Genomic DNA, 12,746 nt, shown 5'->3' with positions numbered 1-12,746 from the left:
CAGGGGCTCACTGTTGGACCCTCTTTCCTTCCTGGTCCTTGCCGCTGCACCTGGGAGACTGTCGCTGCTCCCCTAGGGACCACAATAGAGCACCACCGGCCAGGAACCCAGTACTCTCCCAGCTGTAGTTTTTAATTGTTGCCACTATGAGTATATCCAAACATTACCATGCACCCTGGACATATGTCCTGTATAGCTCCCTGTCAGCCATATATCACCTGTCAATAGTATCCTATACCAGTATTCCTCCATTGCCATTGTTGAACCACTCTGTGATCCAGAACTTCCTGAAAATTGAAGCCCAATATAATGTCAGGATCCCTTACTAGCTAAATGGCATAGAGCGATGGGTTTAAAGGTTAGATACAGAATACGTGTTGACTTGGAAAAAATTCTATATCCTATTTTTTTCTTTTTTTTCCCCCTAATTATTGAACTTCTCTTAACAAGAGCCCTAGACCACAGCAATTCATATATATAATATACAGCACTCCCACACATCCATCACAAAACCTTTTCCCTTCCACAGCGATACTTTTACACCCTATTCACATCATATTTACTTAAATTGATGTACAGAGTCTGAGACAATAGCTTTCAAACAAGGTGACATCTGTGCTTACATTGTGGTGCATACTTTAGGATACACAGTTTTCTAATTTTTTAGTTACCCTATGTTTTACATTATGGTTTACATTATCAGTCTGTTGTTTCCTATATGTTATGGTGTAATATTACATGTTTTATATCCATCCTTGTGTACTCTCACGAAACTCCTCTCTTACCTCACATTTACCTTGGTTCCACACATTTAACATCCATTCTCCCATCCACCTTGGTGCCCACGGTGACAGCCAACCTCCGTTTCCCTAGGAGCCACGTCTAGAGATAGTTGGAATAGTGTTCAGGGCCTAACTTGCTCAACTGCCCCAATGCCCTGGGAGCCACCCTTTTTCTCCAGAGATACAGTTCCCTCTATTTGATGGCATTAGTCCTCCCCAGGATGTGGGTCCACCCCCACTCTCACTACTTGGGTCTCTACCCAATGGTGCCACCCACTCTGGCAAAATGAGCATTCAGACATTCCTCAGGAGCCCGTCCCACATCAGACCATCCCCTCCGAGCATTCTAAACAGGTAACCCTCTTAATTATATTTTGATACGATTTTCTCGGCATTTTACTCTCCACCAACACCTGACACTCTCCTATGTTCGTATGCTACCCCTCCCTCCCCCCACTTTTGGGCAATGTTACCCATCCGCCCATCCCCAGCCACCCTCAAACCCGCAAAGCCCCTCCCAAAGGCGACCCCTTGCCCCCATTTTATCTCTTCTTTGTGTTCATACTTACCACCAGCTCGTCATAAATTCCACCCCTGCAGACGTCAGCTCACATCCTTCCTCCACCCCCCGATTTCCTGTAAGCCTATCATTCAGTCTCTTGCTCTCTGAGGCAGCTTGCTTATTTCATATCATTGAGGTCATGTAGTATTTGTCCTTCAATGCCTGGGTTGCTTCACTCAACATAAGGTTCTCAAGATTCATCCATGTTATCACGTGTGTTTGTAGTGTATTTGTTCTTACAGCTGAGTAGTATTCCATTGTGTGTATATACCACATTTTATTGATCCACTCATCTGTTGATGGGCATTTAGGTTGTGAATCCTCTTTTAAAGGTATTGGTAATATGGAATGGTGCCTTTAAATTGTCATAGTATGACAAGTGCCAAAATGAGGGAAAATTAGGTGAATTGCTATTATAAAATATCTAGTCTATCCATGCTTTAGCATACATTTCCTCATAAAGATCAGTGAGGCATTAGAGGCTCAAGCAGAAATACCTGGTGTTTTGATGGGGAATCTACACAATGAATTGGTATGATAATAGGTGGAAAAAATCTGCATATACCCAATGCTTATTTCTCAGTTTTGTGCTGGGAAAACTGAGAATTGGGTCCACTATTCAAGCATTTCTGGGTATTTCAAAGTGTTTATTATCTAGTAGGTAACATATTTACTGGAGTTTTTGTATGTTTGTTTAGTTAGCTACTTGTCGTGTAGACAAAAAACTATTTATGATGAGGAAAATTTCTATTGATAACTTTTATTTGTGGAATTTTTTGTGCACTTTGAATCTTGGTAGAAATATACCATTGTTAAAAAATTGCTGAAAATTCACTTTTTCTCCTTCTCATTTCATTCTCTTTAAAATGTAGCTGTCTGTTAAACAGGCAATGACATGTTATTCAAAAAGAAAGGCACATGCATATCCAAGTACAACCCCTTTTATGGTTTGCTCACTGGGGGATTTATTCCACTCTAGGAAGCTACCTGCTCTCTCCATGTCTGACCTGTAAAGTCCACCATTTGGAGCTGTACTCTGAAAGTTGACAGATTTTCCACATTATATTCACATGAAGTTTTTACCTCAGAGGAAAATAAAACAGAGTGAAACACTAGATGAGGATTTTTACACATTCCCAATTCTGTGATTATTATCACTCTACTTCTATTTCCAAAGTCCAAGCTCTTTGTCTTTGCCAATCCAAATCCTCTCCATGATTTAAGGTTCAGTTTGTATGCAACCTTTTCCAGAAGTATTTACTGACTATACAGAAAGAAAAAAACCTCTTTTCCTCTGGCCCAGCACCCTGTTGACACCACTCATATGGCACTTCTCATATATAACCTCATAACAGTAATTTATTTGAGTGGGCTTTTTTGTCTTGCAGGAAAAATACCCAAAGGATAGAGAATATGTCTCATATATCTTTATTTCCTCCCATAGAACCTACATAATGCTTAGCATATTGCGAGGCTTCATAAAAATTAATTGAATGAATTCATGTATGATATGCATTTAATTTCAGAGCTTTAAGGAGAAAATTACAACTTCAGGAATTTAGGTTTAGGGGACACTTGGAAATAAGATACAATTATTCTTCTCAGGGCTTCTGGACTAGGTTTTCCCATGAATAAGTTTGAGAAAACATAGCTGAATTGAAAGATCAATCTTGCTTTGGAAGAGCAGGAAGTAGCTGATTTGGGGGAAAAACTTTGTTACCCTTCAGTAAACATATATTGAGTAGATCTTTCATGCCAGGTACTGTGCTATATTGGGGATAGAGAGACAACCAAGGCAGAATTCCTGTCTCTAAGATGACCCCAGTCTATTCAAGGAAGTATAGGAAAGGTAAGCAGTGTCAAGTAAAAAACGGAAAGGTAAGCCTTCTAGAATACAGATACCAATTTATTTATTTATTTTTTAATTGATTTTGTAAAAATATTACATTAAAAAAACAATATGAGGTCCCATTCAACCCCACCACTCTCCCCCCAGCAACACTCACTCCCATCATCATGATACATCCATTGCATTTGGTAAGTACATCTCTGGGCATCTCTGCACCTCATGGTCAATGGTCCACATCATGGCCCATACTCTCCCACATTCCATCCAGTGGGCCCTGGGAGGATTTACAATGTCCAGTGATTGCCCCTGCAGCACCATCCAGGGCAACTCTAAGTCCCAAAGGCGCCTCCACACTCATCTCTTTCTCCCATTCCCCATACCCATATCAGACACCATGTCCACTTTTCCCACTCCACTCCAATGACACCTTTTCTCTGTGGACCTTGGATTGGTTATGTCCGTGGCATCTCTATGTCAAGAGGAGGCTCAGATTCCACATGGATACTGGATGCAATCCTCCTGCTTTCAGTTGTCGGCACTCTAGGCTCCATGGTGTGGTGGTTGTCCTTCTTCAACTCCATCTTGGCTGAGTGAGGTGTGTCCAATAAATCAGATTGTAGGAGCTGAAGTCTGTTGAGGCTCAGGGCCTAGCTATCATATTGTCAGTCCAGAAATTCAAATCCCCTAAATACATCTTAAACCCCAACACCAACTACAATTCCTGTAGAGTAGCGTGAAAGTCTTATGAAAAGAGATTCCATCTGAGTCCAGTTTCATCACGCAGAAACACCAGCTCCAAAGAAGGGCCATCTGACATGGCAGTGAACCCCATCTGCCATGACCATAGAGCCCGTGGGTCTCTTTAGCCCTCAAAGGAACCAATACCTGGGGTTGTATCTACTTTATCTGTCTCTTAGATTCTGCTCAGTTGTGCATAAGGGTAATCCTTCTGACAGCCTCCAGACTCTTTTTTAGAGACTCGTAGCCATATAAACTCATTTCTTCTTTCCATTTCCCCCTTACATTAGGTCAAACAGCATTTTAAAGTCATGTTATTATATGTAGACAGGGATATTCTGCTAGATCCACATTGAACCTTCCATTCAAGGTCATTTTCCAGTTGCATCATCAGTTGGTACTTGATAGTGATCCCTCGGTGCCAGGGAGGCTCATCCCCGGGTGTCATGTCCCACGCTGGGGGGAAGGCATTGCATTTACATGCTGAGTTTGGCTTCGAGACTGGCCACATTTGAGTAACATAAAGGCTGTCAGGAGGAAATTCCCAGGCACAGTGCTGCTCTAGGCCTTGTTCTTATTTCAGGCATGTAGGCTCACAAGCATAGTCATTAGTATCATGGTCTCACTGTTGGACCCTCATTCCTTCCTGGTCCTTACCGTTGCACCTGGGGGACTGCCACTGCTTCCCTAGTGACCACAACAGAGCACCACCGGCCAGGAACCCAGTACCCCCACCAGCTGTAGTTTTTAATTGTTGCCACTATGAGTGTATCCAAACATTACCATGCACCCTGGACATATGCCCTGTATAGCTCCCTGTCAGCCGTATATCACCTGTCAATAGTATCCTATACCAGTATTCCTCCGCTGCCATTGTTGAACTACTCTGTGATCCAAAACTTCCTGAAAATTGAAGCCCAATATAATGTAAGGATCCCTTACTAGTAAAATGGCATAGAGCGATGGGTTTAAAGGTTAGATATAGAATACGTGTTGACTTGGAAAAATTCTACATCCTATCTTTTTCTTTTTTCTTTTTCCCTAATTATTGAACTTCTCTTCACAAGAGCCCTAGACCATAGTAATTCATATATACAATATGCAGTATTCCCACACATCTACCGTAAAACCTTTTCCCTTCCACAGCGATATTCTTATACCTTATTCATATCATATTTACTTACAGTGATGTAGAGACTCTGTGACAATAGCTTTCAAACAAGATGACATCTGTGCTTACATTGTGGTCCATGTTGGAGACAGCTAAAATGAGAGTAGATCCTTGAAGGCCCAGTTTATTAACTTTCTGTTGCATGTTCTCGGCTGAGTTTGATAATTCCAAAGGATCACTTAGGCAGAGTAGGAATAGTCAACCAGTTATCATAAGGTGATATTGGCCTTCATTATCAAACAAGTGGAATTTTTTCATCTTTTATGTCTTCATTCTTCTTTGTACCATCTGGGTGTAAAGTTAGGGAGTTAGTTATACTTTCAAAGAATAGCACATGCATGTTTCAGGCCAGAAAAAGTCCAGAGAGGATAATATCTGGGACCTATTTCCATTCTTGGCTTTGGAAGCTTCCCTTGATCTACATACACATAAAGCTAGGACCACAGGTGTTCATATCCATACATAGATACACACATATGCTCTGATCCTCCTCAGCACATACTGGCACTCACATTGACATACAAAGGCACACATACTGTCAAACATATATGCACACATACTCACATCATTTGCATACCAGAAAGCCTTGAACCAGTCACTGGTTCCTCCTGCTTTCTGTTTTACAAAGAGTTTAAAGGAGGTTGCATACAATGGTCCACTGCCTGTCCCCCAAATTGGCACCTTGCTTCTAGAAGAGCTGGATATATAAGTTCTCCCTAGGGATATCCTTCCTGGGGTCTGAACACTCATCCCAAGGAGGCCCATACTCAGCGATCTATTTTGTTCACTTTTTAACACTGCATAAGTTCTTATCAATGGAAATAATTAATTTTCTCATGAGGAAATGTTTAAAAGGAACACAAGGCCAAAGTAGATACATTGACACTGGTTTGTGAGTATAGAGAAATCTATTCCTTTTATGCTACATATGGAACCGAGCTTCAGGTCTCTAATTGGTTCAGATTTTGTGATTTTGCTTTACAGATTTAGTCAAATGGTAATGATTGAATATCTGACTGACAGACTGATATCTATTACTGCAATGAACATTCTGTATAATTATTGGGGGCAGTTCATCTATGATCCACTTCCCTGGTAAGGATACCTTAAATGAATGAGAGTCACAAAACCCCGTTTAGATTCCTAGGACTTCTTGCAGGTGAGACTGATAAACTTGACATGCTTTACAATGATAAATAATATGCTATATGTGCTTGCTGTGTTTCAAACTAAATGGAACAATATTAATTCAAACCATAAATAGCACAAAAGAAACTCATATTTTAAAGATTGACATATGAGAGACCCTCCCTCCCCCCATACCAAACAGAATTTTAGCTACTTTTAAGCAGAACTAGTTAAATATAGCTCTTATCTTTATAGACTATGGATATGTTTGATATTTTGCTAAACCTTTTTAAAAAATACAAGATTTATTATTAATAAGATATGTTTATTGATCGAAAAGAAGAAATTAGATGCACAGACTTTGGGCTGACCTAATTTAGAGGTTCAAGTCAAAGAGAATGATAATTGAAAGAAACCAGGTTTGGAAGAACATGGGATTTGCTGCATTATTGGTGATAGCCTGAGATTAGAACAATAGAATGGATGTGACTCCATGACGGGGCTTTTGAGAAGGAATAATAGAACTAAAATAGCAATAAAGAGGCTCAGTAAAGAAAATGAATCATAGTTATATGGATATCACTGAATATGCCACACTGGAAACTGTTTTAGACAGTGGCAAGAGGGTTGTCATCATAGGGTACTCATAACTGACAGCTCTGCTCATATAAGAGGTCAGAACATAAATCAGTTGTGGATCCACGTCTTGGGTTGGCCTGTTGCTTGGACTCTGTGTTTAAATGCTGTGAATTCTAAATGCTGACCATGAAGTCCCAGCTTGGCCTGATCGTGGAAGAGAGAAAGATTACAATTGATTTGAGCAGCCAAGCACAGGATGTTTACACTTTTAACAGTGAGTGAAATGCAAAGGGTGATATCTGAGGTGTTATTCAGGTGGCAGGCCAGCTTAGTGAAAAGGAAAAGTGATGATTTTCTAAACCAATCTCCCCAAAATGTTATGAAATACAGATCTTCATTCAAAAATTTAAACCATACTTTATGTATGATAAGCTTTTATTATCTTTACATTTTGCTCCTTCGGAACTGTGCTCAGGGATAGTGCTTTGGGGTAAAATTTAATTTTTTTCTTTGATTCTCTGAGGACTGGGAAGCATGTGGAGTGTAGAAAAATTCTCTATGCTAACTTTTTTCAAAAAGATTTATTTATTTTATTTATTTCTCTCCCCTGCCCCCCCCACCCACCCCTGTTGACTGTTCTCTGTGTCTATTTGCTGCATCTTCTTTGTCTACTTCTGTTGTTGTCAGCGGCATGGGAATCTGTGTTTTCTCTTTTGTTGCATCATCTTGTTTTGTCAGTTCTTCATGTGTGCAGCATCATTCCTGGGCAGACTGCACTTTTTTTGCACTGGGCGGCTCTCCTTACAGGGCACACTCCTTGTGCATGGACCATATGTTATAACCCCCACTCTGATTAAAGAAACATTTGAAAAAATTAGTTTGCTTTATAAATTTTTTATCACATACGTGAAACTTGAGTAATGTGAAAAATCAGGTAATGCAAACAAGCAAAACCAAGAGAAAATAATGATCACTCTTAATGGTACCCCAGAGGTAAAATATAATATGAAAAATATAGACCATAATGAAATGGTGTGTATGTATGCATTATGGATGTGCATACATACAAATATATATACATGCTTTACTACATTATAGGAGAAAATGTTATTTTACAATCTCTTTATTGTTTTCTTTTAAAACTTTAATACCCCAAATAGCAGGGCTTCTGAAGGTTCTGGAGACATCCAGACACTATAGTCAGGGCAGATAGCTCAGGAGTTTGGTCCCTTGCCAGTAAACCATGCTTTGGAACTTATGTTCCCTAGTATAACAGAGTTGGACTCATTTGTGGTTTCCCTACACATGGTTCTTACATCCTTCTATTTGAAACCATAATTAATACTAGAGTTAGTAGATGTACATCCAAGAGACTTAAATCTTTGTGCTTTCCATGTGCCAACAGGACCCTGAATCTCAATGGAGTTGCAACACCTACTCTCCAGTTCATAGTTCTCACCCAGGACAACCAACAAGGAAGTGATCATGGACAACTACCATACCAAGGAATCAAGAGAGTCTACAGCTGCAAGCAAGAGAATCCCATCTCTTGGCCCTATGGGATCACAGCCCCTTTCAATTAGGGGTGGAGTGACATCACCACCCCAGATGCCTCAGGATTGGGAAATGAACTACTACGGGCTAAAGTAAACTTACCATTATTCTAATATAGACTTATTGTGATTCTAGCAATGGAAGAATTTATATCTTTGATATGGAGGTAGTGGCCACCAGAGGTTTTGAGGGCAGAGAGAGGGGAGAACATGTATAATATAGGGACATTCTGGGGACTTGGGAATTGTCCTTAATGACATTGCAATGACAGATACAGGCCATTATTTATCTTGACATAACCTGTAGACCTGGGTGGGAGAAAGTGTAAAATACAATGTAAACTTTAATCCACGCTTAGTGGCAGTGCTTCAAAACGTGTTGGTCAATTTCAAAGAATGTACCTCACTAATGAAAGATGTTTTTAATATGGGAAAATGTGGGAGGTGTGGGGAGCGGGGCATATGGGAATCTCCTATATTTTTTAGGTGTCATTTACATAATCTAAGTATCTTTAAAAAATGGAAAAAAACACTTACTGATTACAAAGGCAAAACTAGAAACTTGAAATGGAAGAAGCCTCATAGATAGCACCTTATTCAATGCTCAAAATGAACATAATCAATAATAGAACAAATCTGAATCAGAAGATGCAATAAGTAAAATAGAGCATCCCTTCTCTGATAGTCCTTCATTGGCTGCATAACCTGAATATAAAAATGAGGAAATATCAGAAAACCAAAATTGAGGGTATTTTATAAAATAATAGGCCGATATATTGTCAAAGTGATGAGAGTCAAAGAAAGACAGTATATCCACCCAAGAAAGAAGGAGCCTAAAAAGACATGAAAAGTAAAGTCAACGTGTGATTCTGAACTGAAGCATTGTATTATAAAGATCATGATTGGGAGATCTGGCAAATTTGAATGGGGTCTGCAATTTAGGTGATTGAAATGCACCACAGTTGATTTCCTTAGGTTAATGTTTGTATTGTAGTTAGGTAAGATAATATCTTTGTATGTAAGAAATATATAGTAATATTTTTGGACATGATAGAATATTAGCTAGATATACCACTCTCAGATGTTTCAGGGAGCAAAAGGGTTCTCGAACTGTATTTGCAAAATTTCTCTAAGTTTGATATGGTTTCAAAAATAATTATGTATTTGGGGTATTGCTACAGTTTCAAAAGAAAGAAAAAGAAATACAACATTCCATTTGACAAATCCATAAATGAGAAACATAGCTTAAAAACAAACAAACATCCCAGCATTTTGGACCCAAATTAAATAAATAAACTTATTTTTCCTTGTGAAAAATAATAAATAAATAAATATTTAATAAGTGGGCATATATAATCAAATAAGTTAGGACATTTATCTTGGCTACATCTTCTTGTTCTCCATCCTTTGTAACTAGGGCATATTCAGTATGTGTGTAAACCAGTAGAGGTGTATTAGTTGTTTATAGACAAGATCTGTTCTTTTGGGGATGGAGTACATACTGTTTGGTTGGTTCCTATATAATATTAATATTTAAATATTTGAATATTATCTCTGAATGTCACAAGAAATCTTACTATGCTATAAAATACTGTACTACAATGAGAATTCTGCTGTAGGTAGTCAAGAAAATCCTGCAATGTGCTAAGTGATCAGGGGAGATATAGATGTGTAGGTGTCCCTGCCCCCAAAAAAACTTACTGGTAGTTAAGTGGTTGTGCCATCCATGCAAGAAAAAATAACAGTGGTGCTGCTCAGTATTGATTATGCTAACTGCCAAATAAGTAGTGTAGAGAGAGCAATAACAGAGTTCAGAAGCCTGGAATAGTCAGAAAAGTCTTCACAGAGGAGGTAATATTTGCGATAAGAAGAGTGGAGGAATGCAATTCAAGTAAAAGGAATTAGCAAAGAGCATGATGTGTTGGGAAATTACAAGATTAGTTTCGCTTTTAGACCCATTCTCTCCTTTCCCTGCTCTGCAATTGTTTTAAACTTTTGTAAACCAGCTTTATAGGGTTTACTTGCCAAATGACTTCTGGTTAGATTTGGACAATTGAAGACACTGATCAGAGATTGGAGGGCAGAAGAAGGAAAGAAGGCATGGTATTTTCCCCATCTTTCTCTGCTTCAGTTAAAGTCTCTGAGAGTTGGCATTGTCTCCTCTGCAGCTCTAGTTCTTGCTGGGAAGCCCCAAATTCCCAGGTTCTATTGAGTAGTTCCCTCCCCAAGGTTCCAGCTCTTTCCTGGTAGCCCTGGCTCCTGGGCTCTTACCTAGGTTCCTGGGCTCTTACCTTATACATTTATTCTCCAGTCTTATGGAGGGTAGTAGCTTTTTGCATTGCCTAAGCTGTAGGTTTTCTTACCTTTCCCCCATTTGCTCTTTCTGTTATTCTACCACATTTGTAACAAGATTCCTGTATTAGAGTTCCTTTATTGAGTGATCTGGTGTTGGTTCTCTTTTCCTGATTGCATACTGAGTGATGCAGTGAGTATCTGGAAGTGGAGAAGATAAGCCTGGAAAGATGATTAGACAGACTGGCAAATAACTCTGTTTCTTACCCAATTAGGAAAACTTGGCATACCAAGAGCCTCCAGAATAGGTGTGTGTGGAGAAATATATTCAGCTGTTGAAAGACTAGTGTTTGTCCCTCAGAGATTTCCATTTACTTCCCAGGATGCCGTAAGTTGTAGAAGTTATCTTCCTCTTCACTTTACACACCAATAGACATTGAAGAGAGGGAAGAAGAATTAAAATGAAGTGGAACAAAAAATTTCCATGATGAATTTGGTAATGGAGATACACACATACACCAATCAATGGGAATACCGACACCTGGGACTGTTTTGTAAAATATGAAAGCCTTCCATGAGGAAGTGATATCTGAACTAAATCCTGAATGTATGTGTATTAGTTCTACCTGCTGCTATAAGAAATTATCACAAACTTAGTGGCTTAACAAAAACAAATTTATTATCTTGTAGTTCTGGAGATAAGAAGTCCCAAAGTCAAGATGTTAAACTGTCAGATCTGTGTTCCTTCTGGAGGCCTTAGGGGACATTCATTCCTTTGCCTTTTATAGCTTCTATGGGCCACCTGACTTCCTTAGCTCATGGCTCTCTTCCCCATCTTCAAAACAAGCAGTTCCCAGTGACCCCAGCGTGGTTTCCACAGGGAGGAGAAACACTTCATTCCCATTGACCTATGAGGAGCTGCAGTGTTGCTGGGACACCTAGGACACATCCACCTACTGATCTCTCATCTACTTTCAATGCAAGCTGTAAGCACAGTCCATTCAAGAGCATTTCTTGAGAGGACAGGCAAGATGGCATTGGATTAATTTCACCCGTATCATCTCACCAACAGAAAAATGGTTGAATGGGGACAAAATTCTGCTTGAGTGAGCTGTTTTGGGAACCCATAAAGTAGGAGGCTTCAGGACATTGATCTGGAGAGAACATGACAAAATGAGTGATTGCTTAATTGTGAAAGCTGCAGAGTAATTGACTGATAAACACTGGCAGCCTGACAAGCTCCACAGGGGCTTCAGAAGGTAATCTGATTTTTTTTAATGTTTGGTTGACTCTCTACTAGTGAGTTTGTCTTTTCTTTTCTTGTCATTCCTTCACCTTTATACCCACCCCTTTTTAAAGTTAGGTATTACCAGCTTGTTTCTTGTTTGCTGTGTTTCCTTTTCCTCAAATTCCTCTTTTCTGTGTGTACCAATTTTTCCCTTCCTACATATTTCTATCTTCCACCTTCTGTTTGTGCTCTGACATTCTACTTCTCTTTGTTTAACCCCCAATTTTTCTGTTTTTTTCCCTTACACTTCTATTATATTTTAGATCATTCATGAACTCTTTCTGTTTTTGTCCTTTATTTTCTCTACCTCTATATCCTCATCATGCTGACCTTTTATTTCATACTATATTCTCCTCCATATTCAGTTTCCCATTTCATTATAGGTACTCCACTTTTTTGTTAATGTAACTCTACACTGCTTACATGAGTTTAATATTCATTCTCCTAGGTCTTATATGGTATTTCTGCTAAATTTTACTATCAATATTAATATTATACTCTTTATTTTCTTACCTCTTTTCTTTCCCTGGCACTAATCTTTTTCATTCAAGTGAGCTTAAACAACAACAAGGAAATAGAATGAAAAGAACAAAATGTCAAAGAAAAAAAAACACACACACAAAACAACTAAATAAAACCTGACGCTAGATGGAGAAGTTAATCAATCCAACAAACCCATCCATATGAAAAGATAACCAGACAAAAAAAATTACAATCCATACCAAAAATCAGGAAGACATGGCCCAGTCCAATGGGCAAACTAAAAACCAGGAAGAGGAGTAGAACATCAAACAATTAAAGCTG

The 12,746-nt window shown here is 39.0% G+C and overlaps 1 pseudogene; it reads left to right on the top strand.

The window, feature by feature from the left end:
- Positions 1–6,995: 6,995 nt before the first annotated feature.
- The window catches only part of LOC139438004 (protein polybromo-1 pseudogene), a 28,412-nt pseudogene continuing 22,661 nt past the window's right edge, over positions 6,996–12,746 (top strand).

This window comes from Dasypus novemcinctus, chromosome X (assembly GCF_030445035.2).
Source record: "Dasypus novemcinctus isolate mDasNov1 chromosome X, mDasNov1.1.hap2, whole genome shotgun sequence".
Classification (NCBI taxonomy): domain Eukaryota; kingdom Metazoa; phylum Chordata; class Mammalia; order Cingulata; family Dasypodidae; genus Dasypus; species Dasypus novemcinctus.
The sequence above is the reverse complement of the archived record's forward strand: the minus strand, read 5'-3'. Positions and strand labels throughout refer to the sequence as shown.